This window comes from Lolium perenne, chromosome 1, assembly GCF_019359855.2.
Source record: "Lolium perenne isolate Kyuss_39 chromosome 1, Kyuss_2.0, whole genome shotgun sequence".
Taxonomy (NCBI): domain Eukaryota; kingdom Viridiplantae; phylum Streptophyta; class Magnoliopsida; order Poales; family Poaceae; genus Lolium; species Lolium perenne.
Genome location: NC_067244.2, coordinates 97655741 through 97667738, shown reverse-complemented (window position 1 = coordinate 97667738; position 11998 = coordinate 97655741). Strand labels below are relative to the sequence as shown.

Sequence of the window (11998 nt, the reverse complement as noted above, 5' to 3'; positions counted from 1 at the left end):
TGAAGATCGGGCACATCCTTGGACTTAGTCCACATCACACAGTCTGCAAGTAGTCGTCTATCCATGACCTCAGCTCCTGCTGTCCATCGTACTTGGCGGCGTCAGTAGGGGTGGGCTTGAACTTCTTGGGAGGCATCGCCTCACGGATTTTGTAGCTTAGGCAATCAGTTCCCCTTAACTCGCCGTCGTTCTCCTGGCTTTCGTCCGAAGAATCACTGTCATATTCCTCCCTGGCGGCGCGTCGCCGTCTTGCTTTGTCGATTCTACTCTGGGTGATCTCATCTCGAGCATCTCTCGCATCATGTTTTGAGCCGCTGGCCTGTAACATGGTTTTCTCCTTCCGCGGGACCAGGTTGTCTCCTAATATTGCGAGACTTTCTAGGGCACCCCGATGGGCTTGGGCCATAGAACCTTCAGGGCTCTGATTGATGAGGTATGCTGCGAGATTGGCGGTCGCTCCCGCGACGGTTTTTGGCCGTGGCATGACCGCGGTGTCCGTGGTCATAAAGGACTTGGTCAGATTCGAAGTTATTTCTCTGGCGTTGTCTTCCGAAAGTCTGGATAACCTTGACCGGTGCTTGCCTGCTCCTTGAGTGCTTCGAGAGGCGCTTCCTCGCGAGCCCCTCCGTCGTTCACTAGATTGGTCTGCAGCGCATAGGCGTCTCTCGAGAGAGGCTTGCTCTTTCGATAGGCGCTCCCGGTTTTTCTCCAATATAGAGCGATAAGCGTTGAGGGTTCTGATGAGGTCTAAGACCCCGTGTGTGGCCCGATCTCGCGGTTGACCCGAAATCCAAAGGAGGGAGAGAGGGAGAGCGCGAAGAACACGAAGAACACGATGAACACGATGAACTCACGCACGCACACCAACCCGATACAATCGATACTTACCCCGTGGCTCGATGGACCACGCCAATAGAATCAACCCGGAAGAGACTCGCGGTAGAATTCCGAGCGGAGAGATTGGTGAGGGAGATGAATCTAGGAGTGGGAGAGAGAGTGGGTAACACTAGAATCTCACACACCAAATCCAATCATCCAACATGGGTAGCCTTGATACAAAGGGGATGAAACCCTAGGGAGACAAAGCTCAACTTCATGTCTAAGCCTAAATCTTGTCTAAAGAGGTAAGGGGGCGACCGGGGGGCTTATATAGGCATACAAGGCAGCTCGGGTCGAACGGATACAAGTTGGTGGGTCAAACCCGTGAAATCCGGTCCAGGGGCCGGTCCGACCGGGTCTGGGACCGGGCCATCCGGTCCAAACCGGATTCTGGGCCGGCCGGTGACCGGGCGAGGCTTCCGAAGCCCCGGGACTGCGTCCGGATGGCACAAGCGGAGATTCCGGTCGAAACCGGCCAGGCCGGTCAGGGGCCCGGTCAGACCGGCCCTGCGGCCGGGTGGGCCGGCCTGTGGCCCGGTTGACCGGCCCTGGGACCGGCCGGCCTTCCTCCTCTCGCCTCTTCTTCCTCTTCCTTCCTTCTTCCTTCCTTCTTCTTCTTCTTCCTTCTTCCTTGCACCATGATGAATGGCTCCTCTTCCCTCCCCTTGCTTCCTTGCACCATGGATGTTCCTCCTCTCCGGTCCTCGATGACTCTCGTACCTAATGACATATAACATACCGACATGAGGTAGCATTCCATCCAAGGTATTGACGAGGTCGAGTATCGAGAGGAAGGAGTTCACCTTGTCGCGTGTAGCGTGGGTTAGGGTTGAAGGTCCACTTGGGGGACTCTTTGGCCATGGTGTAGCGACGTCGGTGACCGGGGCTACATCATCTCCCCCCCTTGGGAAAGAGTCGCCCTCGACTCTTGTTCCTCCTCACCGACGGTGTAGTCCATGACGGTTGTCCCATGTTGTGGGAGATGGATAAAGTCGCGGTCGAAGAAGAGCTTGGGGAAAAACAACTTGCAAATGGAAAGCTTGTGGATGCCAATTTTATGATCGGCGAACAAGAGGCTCTCAATCAAATACGAAGCATCAAGTCGTTTCTCCAAGAGGTATTTGGCAAAAATGGGAACCAAAAGAGTGTCGATGTATCCAAAATTTGGTGGGGCAAAAGTTTGTGCATGTAAAAGTTTGGTTTGTAAAGTGTCAAAAATGTGATGTGTAGCATTGTCCCACACAAATGGAACAATCAAAAGGCAAGTATCGGTGGCAAAATTTTGGGCAAAATTGTTATGTGCAATGGCAAAGAGATGGAAATTTCTAGCTTGGGAAAGTATGGTTGGTGTGAGCCAAGTATGGGTATCCTTAAGTGTCGAATAATCCATTTCAATTGCCAAAGGTGAAATAAGAAATCCAAAGAAGAGCAACTTTATGAGTGACATGTGGCACAAGATGCATAAGGTGTCTCTCACATGTATGACATGGTCCTTGAGATTCTCGGAGTGTATGATGATAACATCAAGACATACAACAACCATTGTGCCAACAAGATGTGTCAAGATATGTTGCATAAGAGGCAAAAGAGGTGACGAGGCATTGGTCCAAACCGGAAGCTCGACAAGACAAGCCGGAAACACACGAGGGCGAAGGCGGTTGGGAACATACCCTTTGGCGTGAATCCCATGGGTTGGATCATGTATCTCGTCCGTGTTGGGGTAGCTCTCAATTGCGCGTTTCGTGAGCTCATGCTCCGTAGCGGTGGAAGTTGTCATTCGGGTACCTATACACACAAAAGAGAAAACAAAAAGCGTGTGTGCATGGTAGAGGAACACATCATCCATCATGATGTTCCATGTCTTGTGCACATCACCATTAGTGTCAATCAATATAGTATGAAATGCATGGCGATGGTGCATATGGCAAGAAGGTGCATTCATGGCATGTGGTAACTCATGATCATCAAAAAGTGAGAAGGCTATGGGGGCCATCTCGTGGACAATGAAATAAGCATTCTTGCATACCAAGCATAAGAAAGAGCAATTGTTCACAATCTTGGATGCAAGGATCATGGAATGGTGTAAGCATTTTGGGCAAAGCATGTTCAACATGTTATCATTGTTGTCGACAACCCTATGTAAAGAGCAAGTGTTCATCACGGGTGTCACAACACAAGCATGATCATTATGGCAAGCAAGCGGGGAAAAAGTGAAACTCTTGTAGCATGGCATGGTCATGGTATCACATGCAATCAATTCCACATGATCAACAATGTTATCAAGCAAAGCATCACATGGGAAAGTGAAAGTAGCATGTGACGTAGCAAATGTATCATCAAGATCATGCATGCACTCATAAGTCATCATGTCCACTAGTGGGATCATGGCATCATCAACACCTATGTTGTTACCTTTGTAGTCCGACTCATTTGAAGTAGGTGTTGTGGAAGTAGGAGGATCCATGTGGTCGACATATCCATCTTGGAGCAAGCATGGTGAGATATCATCATCTTCATGCACCATGTACATCGTCTCCATGAGCGGGAACTCGTCCTCCGTGGAACCTAGTGCAACATAAGAAGACACAAACGAGGGAGAGGTTAATGTGTTAGCAAATGCGATGTCCTCCATGGACCTATCATCTACCTCTCTCAACTCACTTTGTGTATCACTCATGTCCTCCAAACGGAAGCACTCAAACTCACATATGGGGTGGAAGTCACTCAACTCACTATCACTCTCACTCAAGTGGGCTAAGTGGCTCTCATTCTCACATGGGATTGGTACCAACTCATCAATGAAGCATAGGGGAGTAGGTTCGACTTTCTCATCTCCATGCGCCTCCTTGGTTGAAGGGAAATTCCCATGCTCAACCATCTCAACTCCATGCGCCTCCATAGGTGAAGGGAGAATCCCATGGTCACCATGCTCAACTCCATCGCCTCCCAATTCATCCTCAAGCGGTGACGCCGTAGTGACGAGGAGAGCTAGGCTCGGATCCACATCATCCTTGCGATGGCCTTGGAGTTCTTCATCTTGAAGTGTGGGCGCAATAGGCATCTTGGGGACTTGTGCTTGTAGCTGGTCGAAGTAGAGCGTCTTGGCACTTGGCGTTGTGCATTGCCATGCCACGTGACCCTTGGCCTTGCACACCTCACATAGGAGATTGGGACATTCCCGTGGAGGGTGGCCTTGTTGCTTGCACTTGTAGCATCGGAGTCCATAGGCACGTGACGAGGTAGAGGCCATTGTGGTGGTGGCACAAGAGGTGGAAGTCGCCTTATGAGGAAGGTATGCTCGATGTGCACTTGCTATCCTTGGAGTGGTAGGCACCCTATCAAGGTGTTTGTCGCCTTCATGTCGAGGCTCTCGTCTTCGTGCATCATCACCATGGCTTGAGTGGTGTCGTCGAAGACTCGTGGAAGATGTTGGTCGATGGCGATCATGAAGTGGCTTGTGGCGGCGAAGCTCGTGTGGTGACGTATGTCGATGACGTTCCTTGCCATACCTAGATGATGGCTCATGCGACTTGGCATGTTGCTTGTGGCGCCTTGTGGAGCTTGGAGAAGAGTGTCGATGACGCTCATGATGGGGACGCTCTTGATGCTCCATATGGTGTACTTGAAGTCGACGATCTTGTGCATAAGCACTCTCATGGTGGCGCCTTGTGGAGCTCGTAGACGAGTGGCGATGACGATCATGATGAGGACGCTCTTGATGATCCATATGATGGTGCCATCGTGGAGGTCCTCTATCCTCATATGTAGCTCCATTGGCCAAATAGGCGTTGCTCAAGGTGGAGTCGAGGTGAGGTTCCGCCATGGTGTCGATGTCGTAGGCGTGGCGTTGCTCCACCATGTCGTCGATGCTTGACGAGCCATTGTCGATGTAGAGCTCGTCGATGTCGTCTTCAAGGTGGTGCTCTACCATGTCGTCGATGCTTGACGAGCCATTGTCGATGTAGAGCTCGTCGATGTCGTCCTCAAGGTGGTGCTCCACCATGTCGTCCATGCTTGAGGAGCCATTGTCGATGTAGAGCTCCTCGATGTCGGTCATGTCGGTGATGCTCGCGGAGCCATAGTCGGTGTCGAGCTCCACATGTTCCTCCACATCCGCGGTGCTTGAAGAGGAATCCTCCTCGAAGTGCTCCGTGTACTCCTCCGTATCTTCTTCGTCGCTAGACATGTTAGCACGACAAGATCTATATGGTGTATGTTAGTGGAAGAACACTACCCCGCAACCTTACCGTGGTATGACAAGATTGGGGTGATCCAACAAAACCGAGAGTTAGAACAATTGTATCGGGTACTCACACAAAAGCACATGCAAAAGCTAGCAAATATGGTGTTAGGTGAGTATGGTGGAAAGCCAAAAGACGAAATCCAAGATCAAGTATGTTGTCAAGAGTGGGTGAAATCCAAAAATTCAAATGTCAAAGCTATGATCACTATAAACACGGAAAGATATGGAACGCACACACGAGATGAACGGGGTTAGTGTGACAAAGGAATGAGCGGAAAAGTGTAAGAAGCCCTTACGCAAGGGTGCTCGGTGTCACACTAACACAAGAAGAGATCAAAGCTTTGGTTGCAACGGAGAGACAACAAGATTTACACGTGGCCTCTCTTCTCTTATCTCTCTTTTGCTTAAAAGCTTTTTCTCTTTTGTATTTGGTGGCACTTGACACTCTTTTGTATCTATGGTGGCACTTTGTACACTTTTGTATGTATGATGGCACTTGCACTCTTTTTGTGCTTTTCTATCTTTTTCACGCTCTATGTTAGCGTTAGCTCGCTCTTGCTATCTTGCCACACGAGTTTTGCTTAGAAGCTTGACTCCACACTACACACACACCTCACAATCGGGGCCACGTGCAATGTCTCACAACACTAGATAAGCAATGCTCGATAGGATAGATCGCAAAAGAAAAGGGGTTACAAGGTGGGGTGCAAGTTATACCTAGATGTTAGGCGGTGTCGGAACACACAACTTGCGATGAAGGCGGTGATGTCAAGAGTACGGTTGCAAGTTCGGGGTGCCTCGGTTGTCGTCGCTTGCTTCGGAGCTGCGGGTTAGTTTCACAAACAAGGCACTCAAACCGGAACAAGCAAACACAAGTTAGCGGAAGAAAACGGTCAAAGTAGCTTGGCGGTGGTGGCGGTGGTAAGCCGGTGGTGGTGGTGTCGATGCTCTTGCGGATGCGGCGGTGTTTGTTGGGGCCGCGGTGGTGTTTGCCGGTGGTTGGGGATGATGGCGGTGCTTGCCGGCGGAGGGGAGGAGTGGCGGTGGTCGGCGGTGGAGGTGGAGTTGTGGCGCCCGGTCCAGGGGCCGGTTGGGCCGGACCTGGGGCCGGCCTGGCCGGTCACACGGCCGGTCGACCGGGTTCTGGGCTGGCCCGGCCGGTCTGCAGCCCGGTTGACCGGATTTCTCAACCGGGACGCAGTTTCTCTCTCCTGTTCTTCACGAAAATCGACCAAATTGACCAAATCGGAGGGGAAACGATGGAATTGGGGGCTAAAAGTTGGGGAGATAGTAGATCAAGCACTCCAACACCAAATCCATGGACCAAAACCACTCAAAACGCAACCAAATCGCAGATCGGTCAAGAGGCAAATTAGGGCTATTTTTTGGGGATTTTTTGGAAAAAATTTAGAGGGCAAATCCGGTGGGTGGAGGGTCAAATCCGCGGAAACCAAAGGCTGCTGATACCATATGATGAGGTCTAAGACCCCGTGTGTGGCCCGATCTCGCGGTTGACCCGAAATCCAAAGGAGGGAGAGAGGGAGAGCGCGAAGAACACGAAGAACACGATGAACACGATGAACGCACGCACACCAACCCGATACAATCGATACTTACCCCGTGGCTCGATGGACCACGCCAATAGAATCAACCCGGAAGAGACTCGCGGTAGAATTCCGAGCGGAGAGATTGGTGAGGGAGATGAATCTAGGAGTGGGAGAGAGAGTGGGTAACACTAGAATCTCACACACCAAATCCAATCATCCAACATGGGTAGCCTTGATACAAAGGGGATGAAACCCTAGGGAGACAAAGCTCAACTTCATGTCTAAGCCTAAATCTTGTCTAAAGAGGTAAGGGGGCGACCGGGGTGCTTATATAGGCATACAAGGCAGCTCGGGTCGAACGGGTACAAGTTGGTGGGTCAAACCCGTGAAATCCGGTCCAGGGGCCGGTCCGACCGGGTCTGGGACCGGGCCATCCGGTCCAAACCGGATTCTGGGCCGGCCGGTGACCGGGCGAGGCTTCCGAAGCCCCGGGACTGCGTCCGGATGGCACAAGCGGAGATTCCGGTCGAAACCGGCCAGGCCGATGCAGGGCCCGGTCGGACCGGCCACAGGGCGAGTGGGCCGGCTGTGGCCGGTTGGCCGGCCACAGGACCGGCCGGCCTTCCTCCTCTCGCCTCTTCTTCCTCTTCCTTCCTTCTTCCTTCCTTCTTCTTCTTCTTCCTTCTTCCTTGCACCATGATGAATGGCTCCTCTTCCCTCCCCTTGCTTCCTTGCACCATGGATGTTCCTCCTCTCCGGTCCTCGATGACTCTCGTACCTAATGACATATAACATACCGACATGAGGTAGCATTCCATCCAAGGTATTGACGAGATCGAGTATCGAGAGGAAGGAGTTCACCTTGTCGCGTGTAGCGTGGGTTAGGGTTGAAGGTCCACTTGGGGGACTCTTTGGCCATGGTGTAGCGACGTCGGTGACCGGGGCTACATCAGGTTCCGACCGAGGTTCCTGCGGGAAGCGGTGTGTTGTTAAGCATAGCTGCCTTGGCTGCTACCCACTCTTCCTCTGCGATGGTGTAATCGCTGTTGTTGTTACTAGCGCTATTTCCAAAACTTGCTCGTCTGCTAGAGCGGGGGGTGTGATCTCCATCTCCCCTGTTCCTTGTGTTTCCTGTGTTATTGGCGACAAAAACCTGGTGGTGTACCGCTTTTCGGGTGGCGCCTTGGACGATGTTGTCGACACTGTCCTCTCCCGATGAATACTGGGCGTTGCAGATGAACGGTGTGTCGCTTGATCCTAGCCCGTGCCTGGTGTCGCAGTTCAAGCAATAGTACGAGGTCATCTCCGAAGATGCGGGATTATCGGATCCCACCGACATCGAAGACGTCGAACGAGGAGTTGATAGTGAAGACGAATTCGTAGAGTTCGTCAGACCAGCCGAAAGGTCGACTGATGACGACACGCCTGAACCTGCCGATCTGGACGCGAGTGGTTCTAGCAGTCGAAGGACTCCTTCCGAGTTGACGTTGTAGTGGACGCTGCCGAAGGTCATCTCCATGTTTCCTTGTAGATCAGAAAAGGTCGAGCGAGAAGAGTCGCTGTGCGGAGTGAATTCGTAGGAGCCGAATCGAATCGGGCTTCCTAGACTTGGCGATGATGGCGTTGATGAAGCTGTTGATGACATGACTGGATCTGCCGATGACCGATCTTATGCCGACAGGGTTCCCACAAACGGCGTCAATTGTCGAGGGTACTCCTCGGCAATGCCCTTCGATTGGGGCTTAGGGTTGATGGAAACCTGTAGGCTGACACGATACATCGGTTCACAGACAAGCGGGGAGAGCGATTTACCCAGGTTCGGGGCCCTTGATGAGGTAAAACCCTTACGTCCTGCCTGTCTGATCTTGATTATGAGAATATTGGGTTACAATGGGGTGCCGAAGAGTTCGGGTGAGATCTCGTCGAGAGGCTAAGTGTTGCGGCGACCTAGCTCTAGACTTCTGGTGGCTAAGATTGCTATGATTGATCCTGTCCCTCGGCAGCCCCTCTCCTGGCCTTTATATAGGATGCCAGGTCTCAAGAGGTCCAACCGGGTACGACTAGGTTTACAGTAGTCCTAGCTCTAAACTTTCCTTGTTCGGCTCCTTCCTTGTCTTGTCCGCCAAGGAATCTTCTGCTGCGTCATCCAAGTGGCCCGTCTTGCCATCGAGTGCCTTCATGGGCCTCCAATTAGGTTGTACGGGATAGGGCAATGTCGGTTACCCGAAGGGTAATGCCCACGTCACCGGCGGCATGTGATCCTGCCTCAAATCAGCCTCTCATTGGTCCAGCAACTCGTGTGGGGTCCACTGCTGGAGTGTGTTTTCTCGTATTGCAGGTAACAAATGGACAATGAATACATATGTGGGCCTCCTTTATGGAGAGAGATGATAAAATAATTAAGTACTCCATCAATAAATGTTTGCCTCTTCTGCTGGACGCTGCAACCTCGCGGAGGCAGTTCTCCATGGACTAGGTCGGGTCAGGTCGCAGCGCGCACGGCTCGCAACGGCGGCGACACGACCGCTTGCGGAGATGGCGACCAGTGATGGCGCACAGACAGAGGAGAACCGTGGGATGACGATTAGTGGGCACCCCGCCAGCGTTCTGGTCGCTCTCGCGGCCTCAGAAGATGGGCACGACGCCGTAGTTTGCCAAAGTCGAGCACGCGGGCCGCGTCGGCATCGGCGTAAGTGTTGTCGGTGTGCTTGGCGAAGCGGCCCTTCCGGGACGCGTCCTTGATGGTCTGTTCCGGCATTTCCCCCACATCTACCGACGAAACTCTGTGGCTAGGAGTGGGGGCGCGTTGGACTGCGTCAAGTCAAGCTCGATGATTCCGCTAGCGCGGCCACACATCGCATCCGGCACCAGCCCGACCTCCGACGATGATCCCTGCCTACGTGAAGTCAAGCTCGATGATTCAGCTGTTGTCGGCGTGCGGGAAGCGCGGGAGGTCTGAGCCAAAGAACGGGTCCACCATCACATCCGTGAACACGAAGTCTAGCTTCACGCCGTCTTAGTCGCCGCCAGCGTCGAAAGCCTGATCCAGCACATTGTCGTTAAGGTTCAGCACGGCGCCCTACTTCTCTTGGACGCCGAACGATATCACGAGGGCGGCATCCTGGTCAGAAGACGGCGTTCCGATGGGCTGCACGGGGACGTGCTCGTGGTGGCGCAAGAACGGATTCGAGGTGTCGATGTCGGCGTCGCAGGCGGCGCAGAGCGCGGCGGCATTGGCCTTGCAGGTGACCCCTGCTGACGCGAGCTCGCACACCTCGCCGACCCACACCCTCTCGTACCCCGCTCACGCGTACCCCGCGTCGCACCACCGCCGGCGCACGTTGATACGTCCATTTTGCATCACTATTTTATATCATAATTTACTGTTATTCATTGATATATTTCATATTTAGAGGTGATACTTATGTTATTTCATCTATTTTGCATGTTTCATGATTATTGGAGAATCGCGCACCGGAGCCAGGATTCTGCTGGAAAACTCACTGTCAGAATGCAATATTTCGGAAGATCAACAATTGAAGGAAATTACACGGAAAATCTTATTTTTCCAGAAGACGAAGATAGCCAAAAGGAGGAGCCGAGGAGGGCCACCATGGGCCCCCCATAGGCCGGCGCCGGCCCAGGCCTAGCCGCGCCGCCTTGTGGGGAGGGGGCCCACAGCCCCCTCTGGCCTCCTCTCCTTCGCGTACTTCTTCGTCTCGAAAACCTAAGCTCCAGAGAATAGTCGCGAAGAGTCACAGCCGCCTCTGCGGGGCGGAAAACACCAGAGAGAAAAGAGCTCTCCGACAGGCTGAAATCTGCCGGGGAAATTCCCTCCCGGAGGGGGAAATCGACGCCATCGTCATCGTCATTGAGCTGGACATCATCTCCATCATCATCACCATCATCTTCATCATCATCACCGCCATCTCCACCGCTGCACCTTATCACCGCTATAACAATTAGGGTTGGATCTTGATTGTTTGATAGGGGAAACTCTCCCGGTATTGATTTCTACTTATTATTTGATGTGGCCTAAGGGCAAGGATGTGCCCAGATCCCACGAATTTGACCAAGTGAGTGGGTGATTGAGGGGGAAGAGGATGAAGAACACAAGATCCAAATAAGAACACACACACACAACCCAACACAAACCAAATTTACTCCCTTGGTAGGTTAGACCAAGCCAATAGAACCACTTCTTAGAGAGACCCTTGGGTAGAATCTAACAAGTGGGAGATTGGTGAGGAGATCTCAACTAGAACTTGGATGAGAGAGGGGTAGCCTTGAATCATCCATGAAGAGTAGAAATCACTCAAGAGTGCCTTGATACAAAGAACATAGTTCTAGGGAGACAAAGCTCATGTAGTCTAAGCCTAATCTTGTCTAACCCTAATTTGGGGAGAGGGATGAGCTATATATAGGCCCAGATCCGTCCAGGGGTAAAAGGGGCATTACAATAAAGTATTGGTGACCATAGATGCTAAATAGACGGTTGGGATGAAGTCAACTCGGGAGGGGCCAGCGGTGCGGTCAGGGATCAGCGGCAGTGCCGGCACAGGTCTTCGAGGCGTCATCGGCGGGTGGGGCCGGCGATGCCGGCGTGCGGGGGCCCGCAGATGCAGGAGTGAGCGAGCCGGCGATGCCGGCATCCTGAGCAGCCGATCTTGCCGAGGTGTGTAGGCCGCCGGTCTGCCGCGTCCGAGCCCGACGATGCTTGGAGCGTCGATGCAGGCGGCTGGGGCCCCTTCTCCTTCTTCTGCTTCTTCTTCCTTCTTCCTTGCACCATGATGAATGGTTCCTCTTCCCTTCCCTCGCTTCCTTGCACCATGGGTGTTCCTCCTCTCCGGTTCCTCGATGATTCTTGTACCTAATGATATGTAGCACACCGATATGAGGTAGCATTCCATTCAAGGTATTGACGAGGTCGAGTATCGAGAGGAAGGAGTTCACCTTGTCGCGTGTAGCGTGGTTTAGGGTTGAAGGTCCACTTGGGGGACTCTTTGGCCATGGTGTAGCGTCGACGATAGGCGGGGTTGCACTTGATGGTCTTGGTGTAGCAACGTCGGTGACCGGGGCTACATCATCTCCCCCCCCTTGGGGAAGAGTCGTCCTCGACTCTTGTTCCTCCTCATCGAAGAGGTAGTCCATGACGGTTGTCCCATGTAGAGTTGGGGAGTCGCGGTCGAAGAAGAACTTGGAGAAAAACCACTTGCGAAGGGAAAACTCCAAGATGCAATTGGCAAAATTGGGAACCAAAATAGTGTGGGTGTATCCAACATGTGGAAGGTCAAAAGTTTGTGCATGTAAGAGTTGTATGGTGTGAAGA

General features: G+C 52.5%; 1 pseudogene; it reads right to left on the bottom strand.

Moving 5' to 3' along the window:
- Positions 1 to 9253: 9253 nt before the first annotated feature.
- Positions 9254 to 10030, bottom strand: LOC139832815 (uncharacterized; annotated as a pseudogene).
- Positions 10031 to 11998: the final 1968 nt, after the last annotated feature.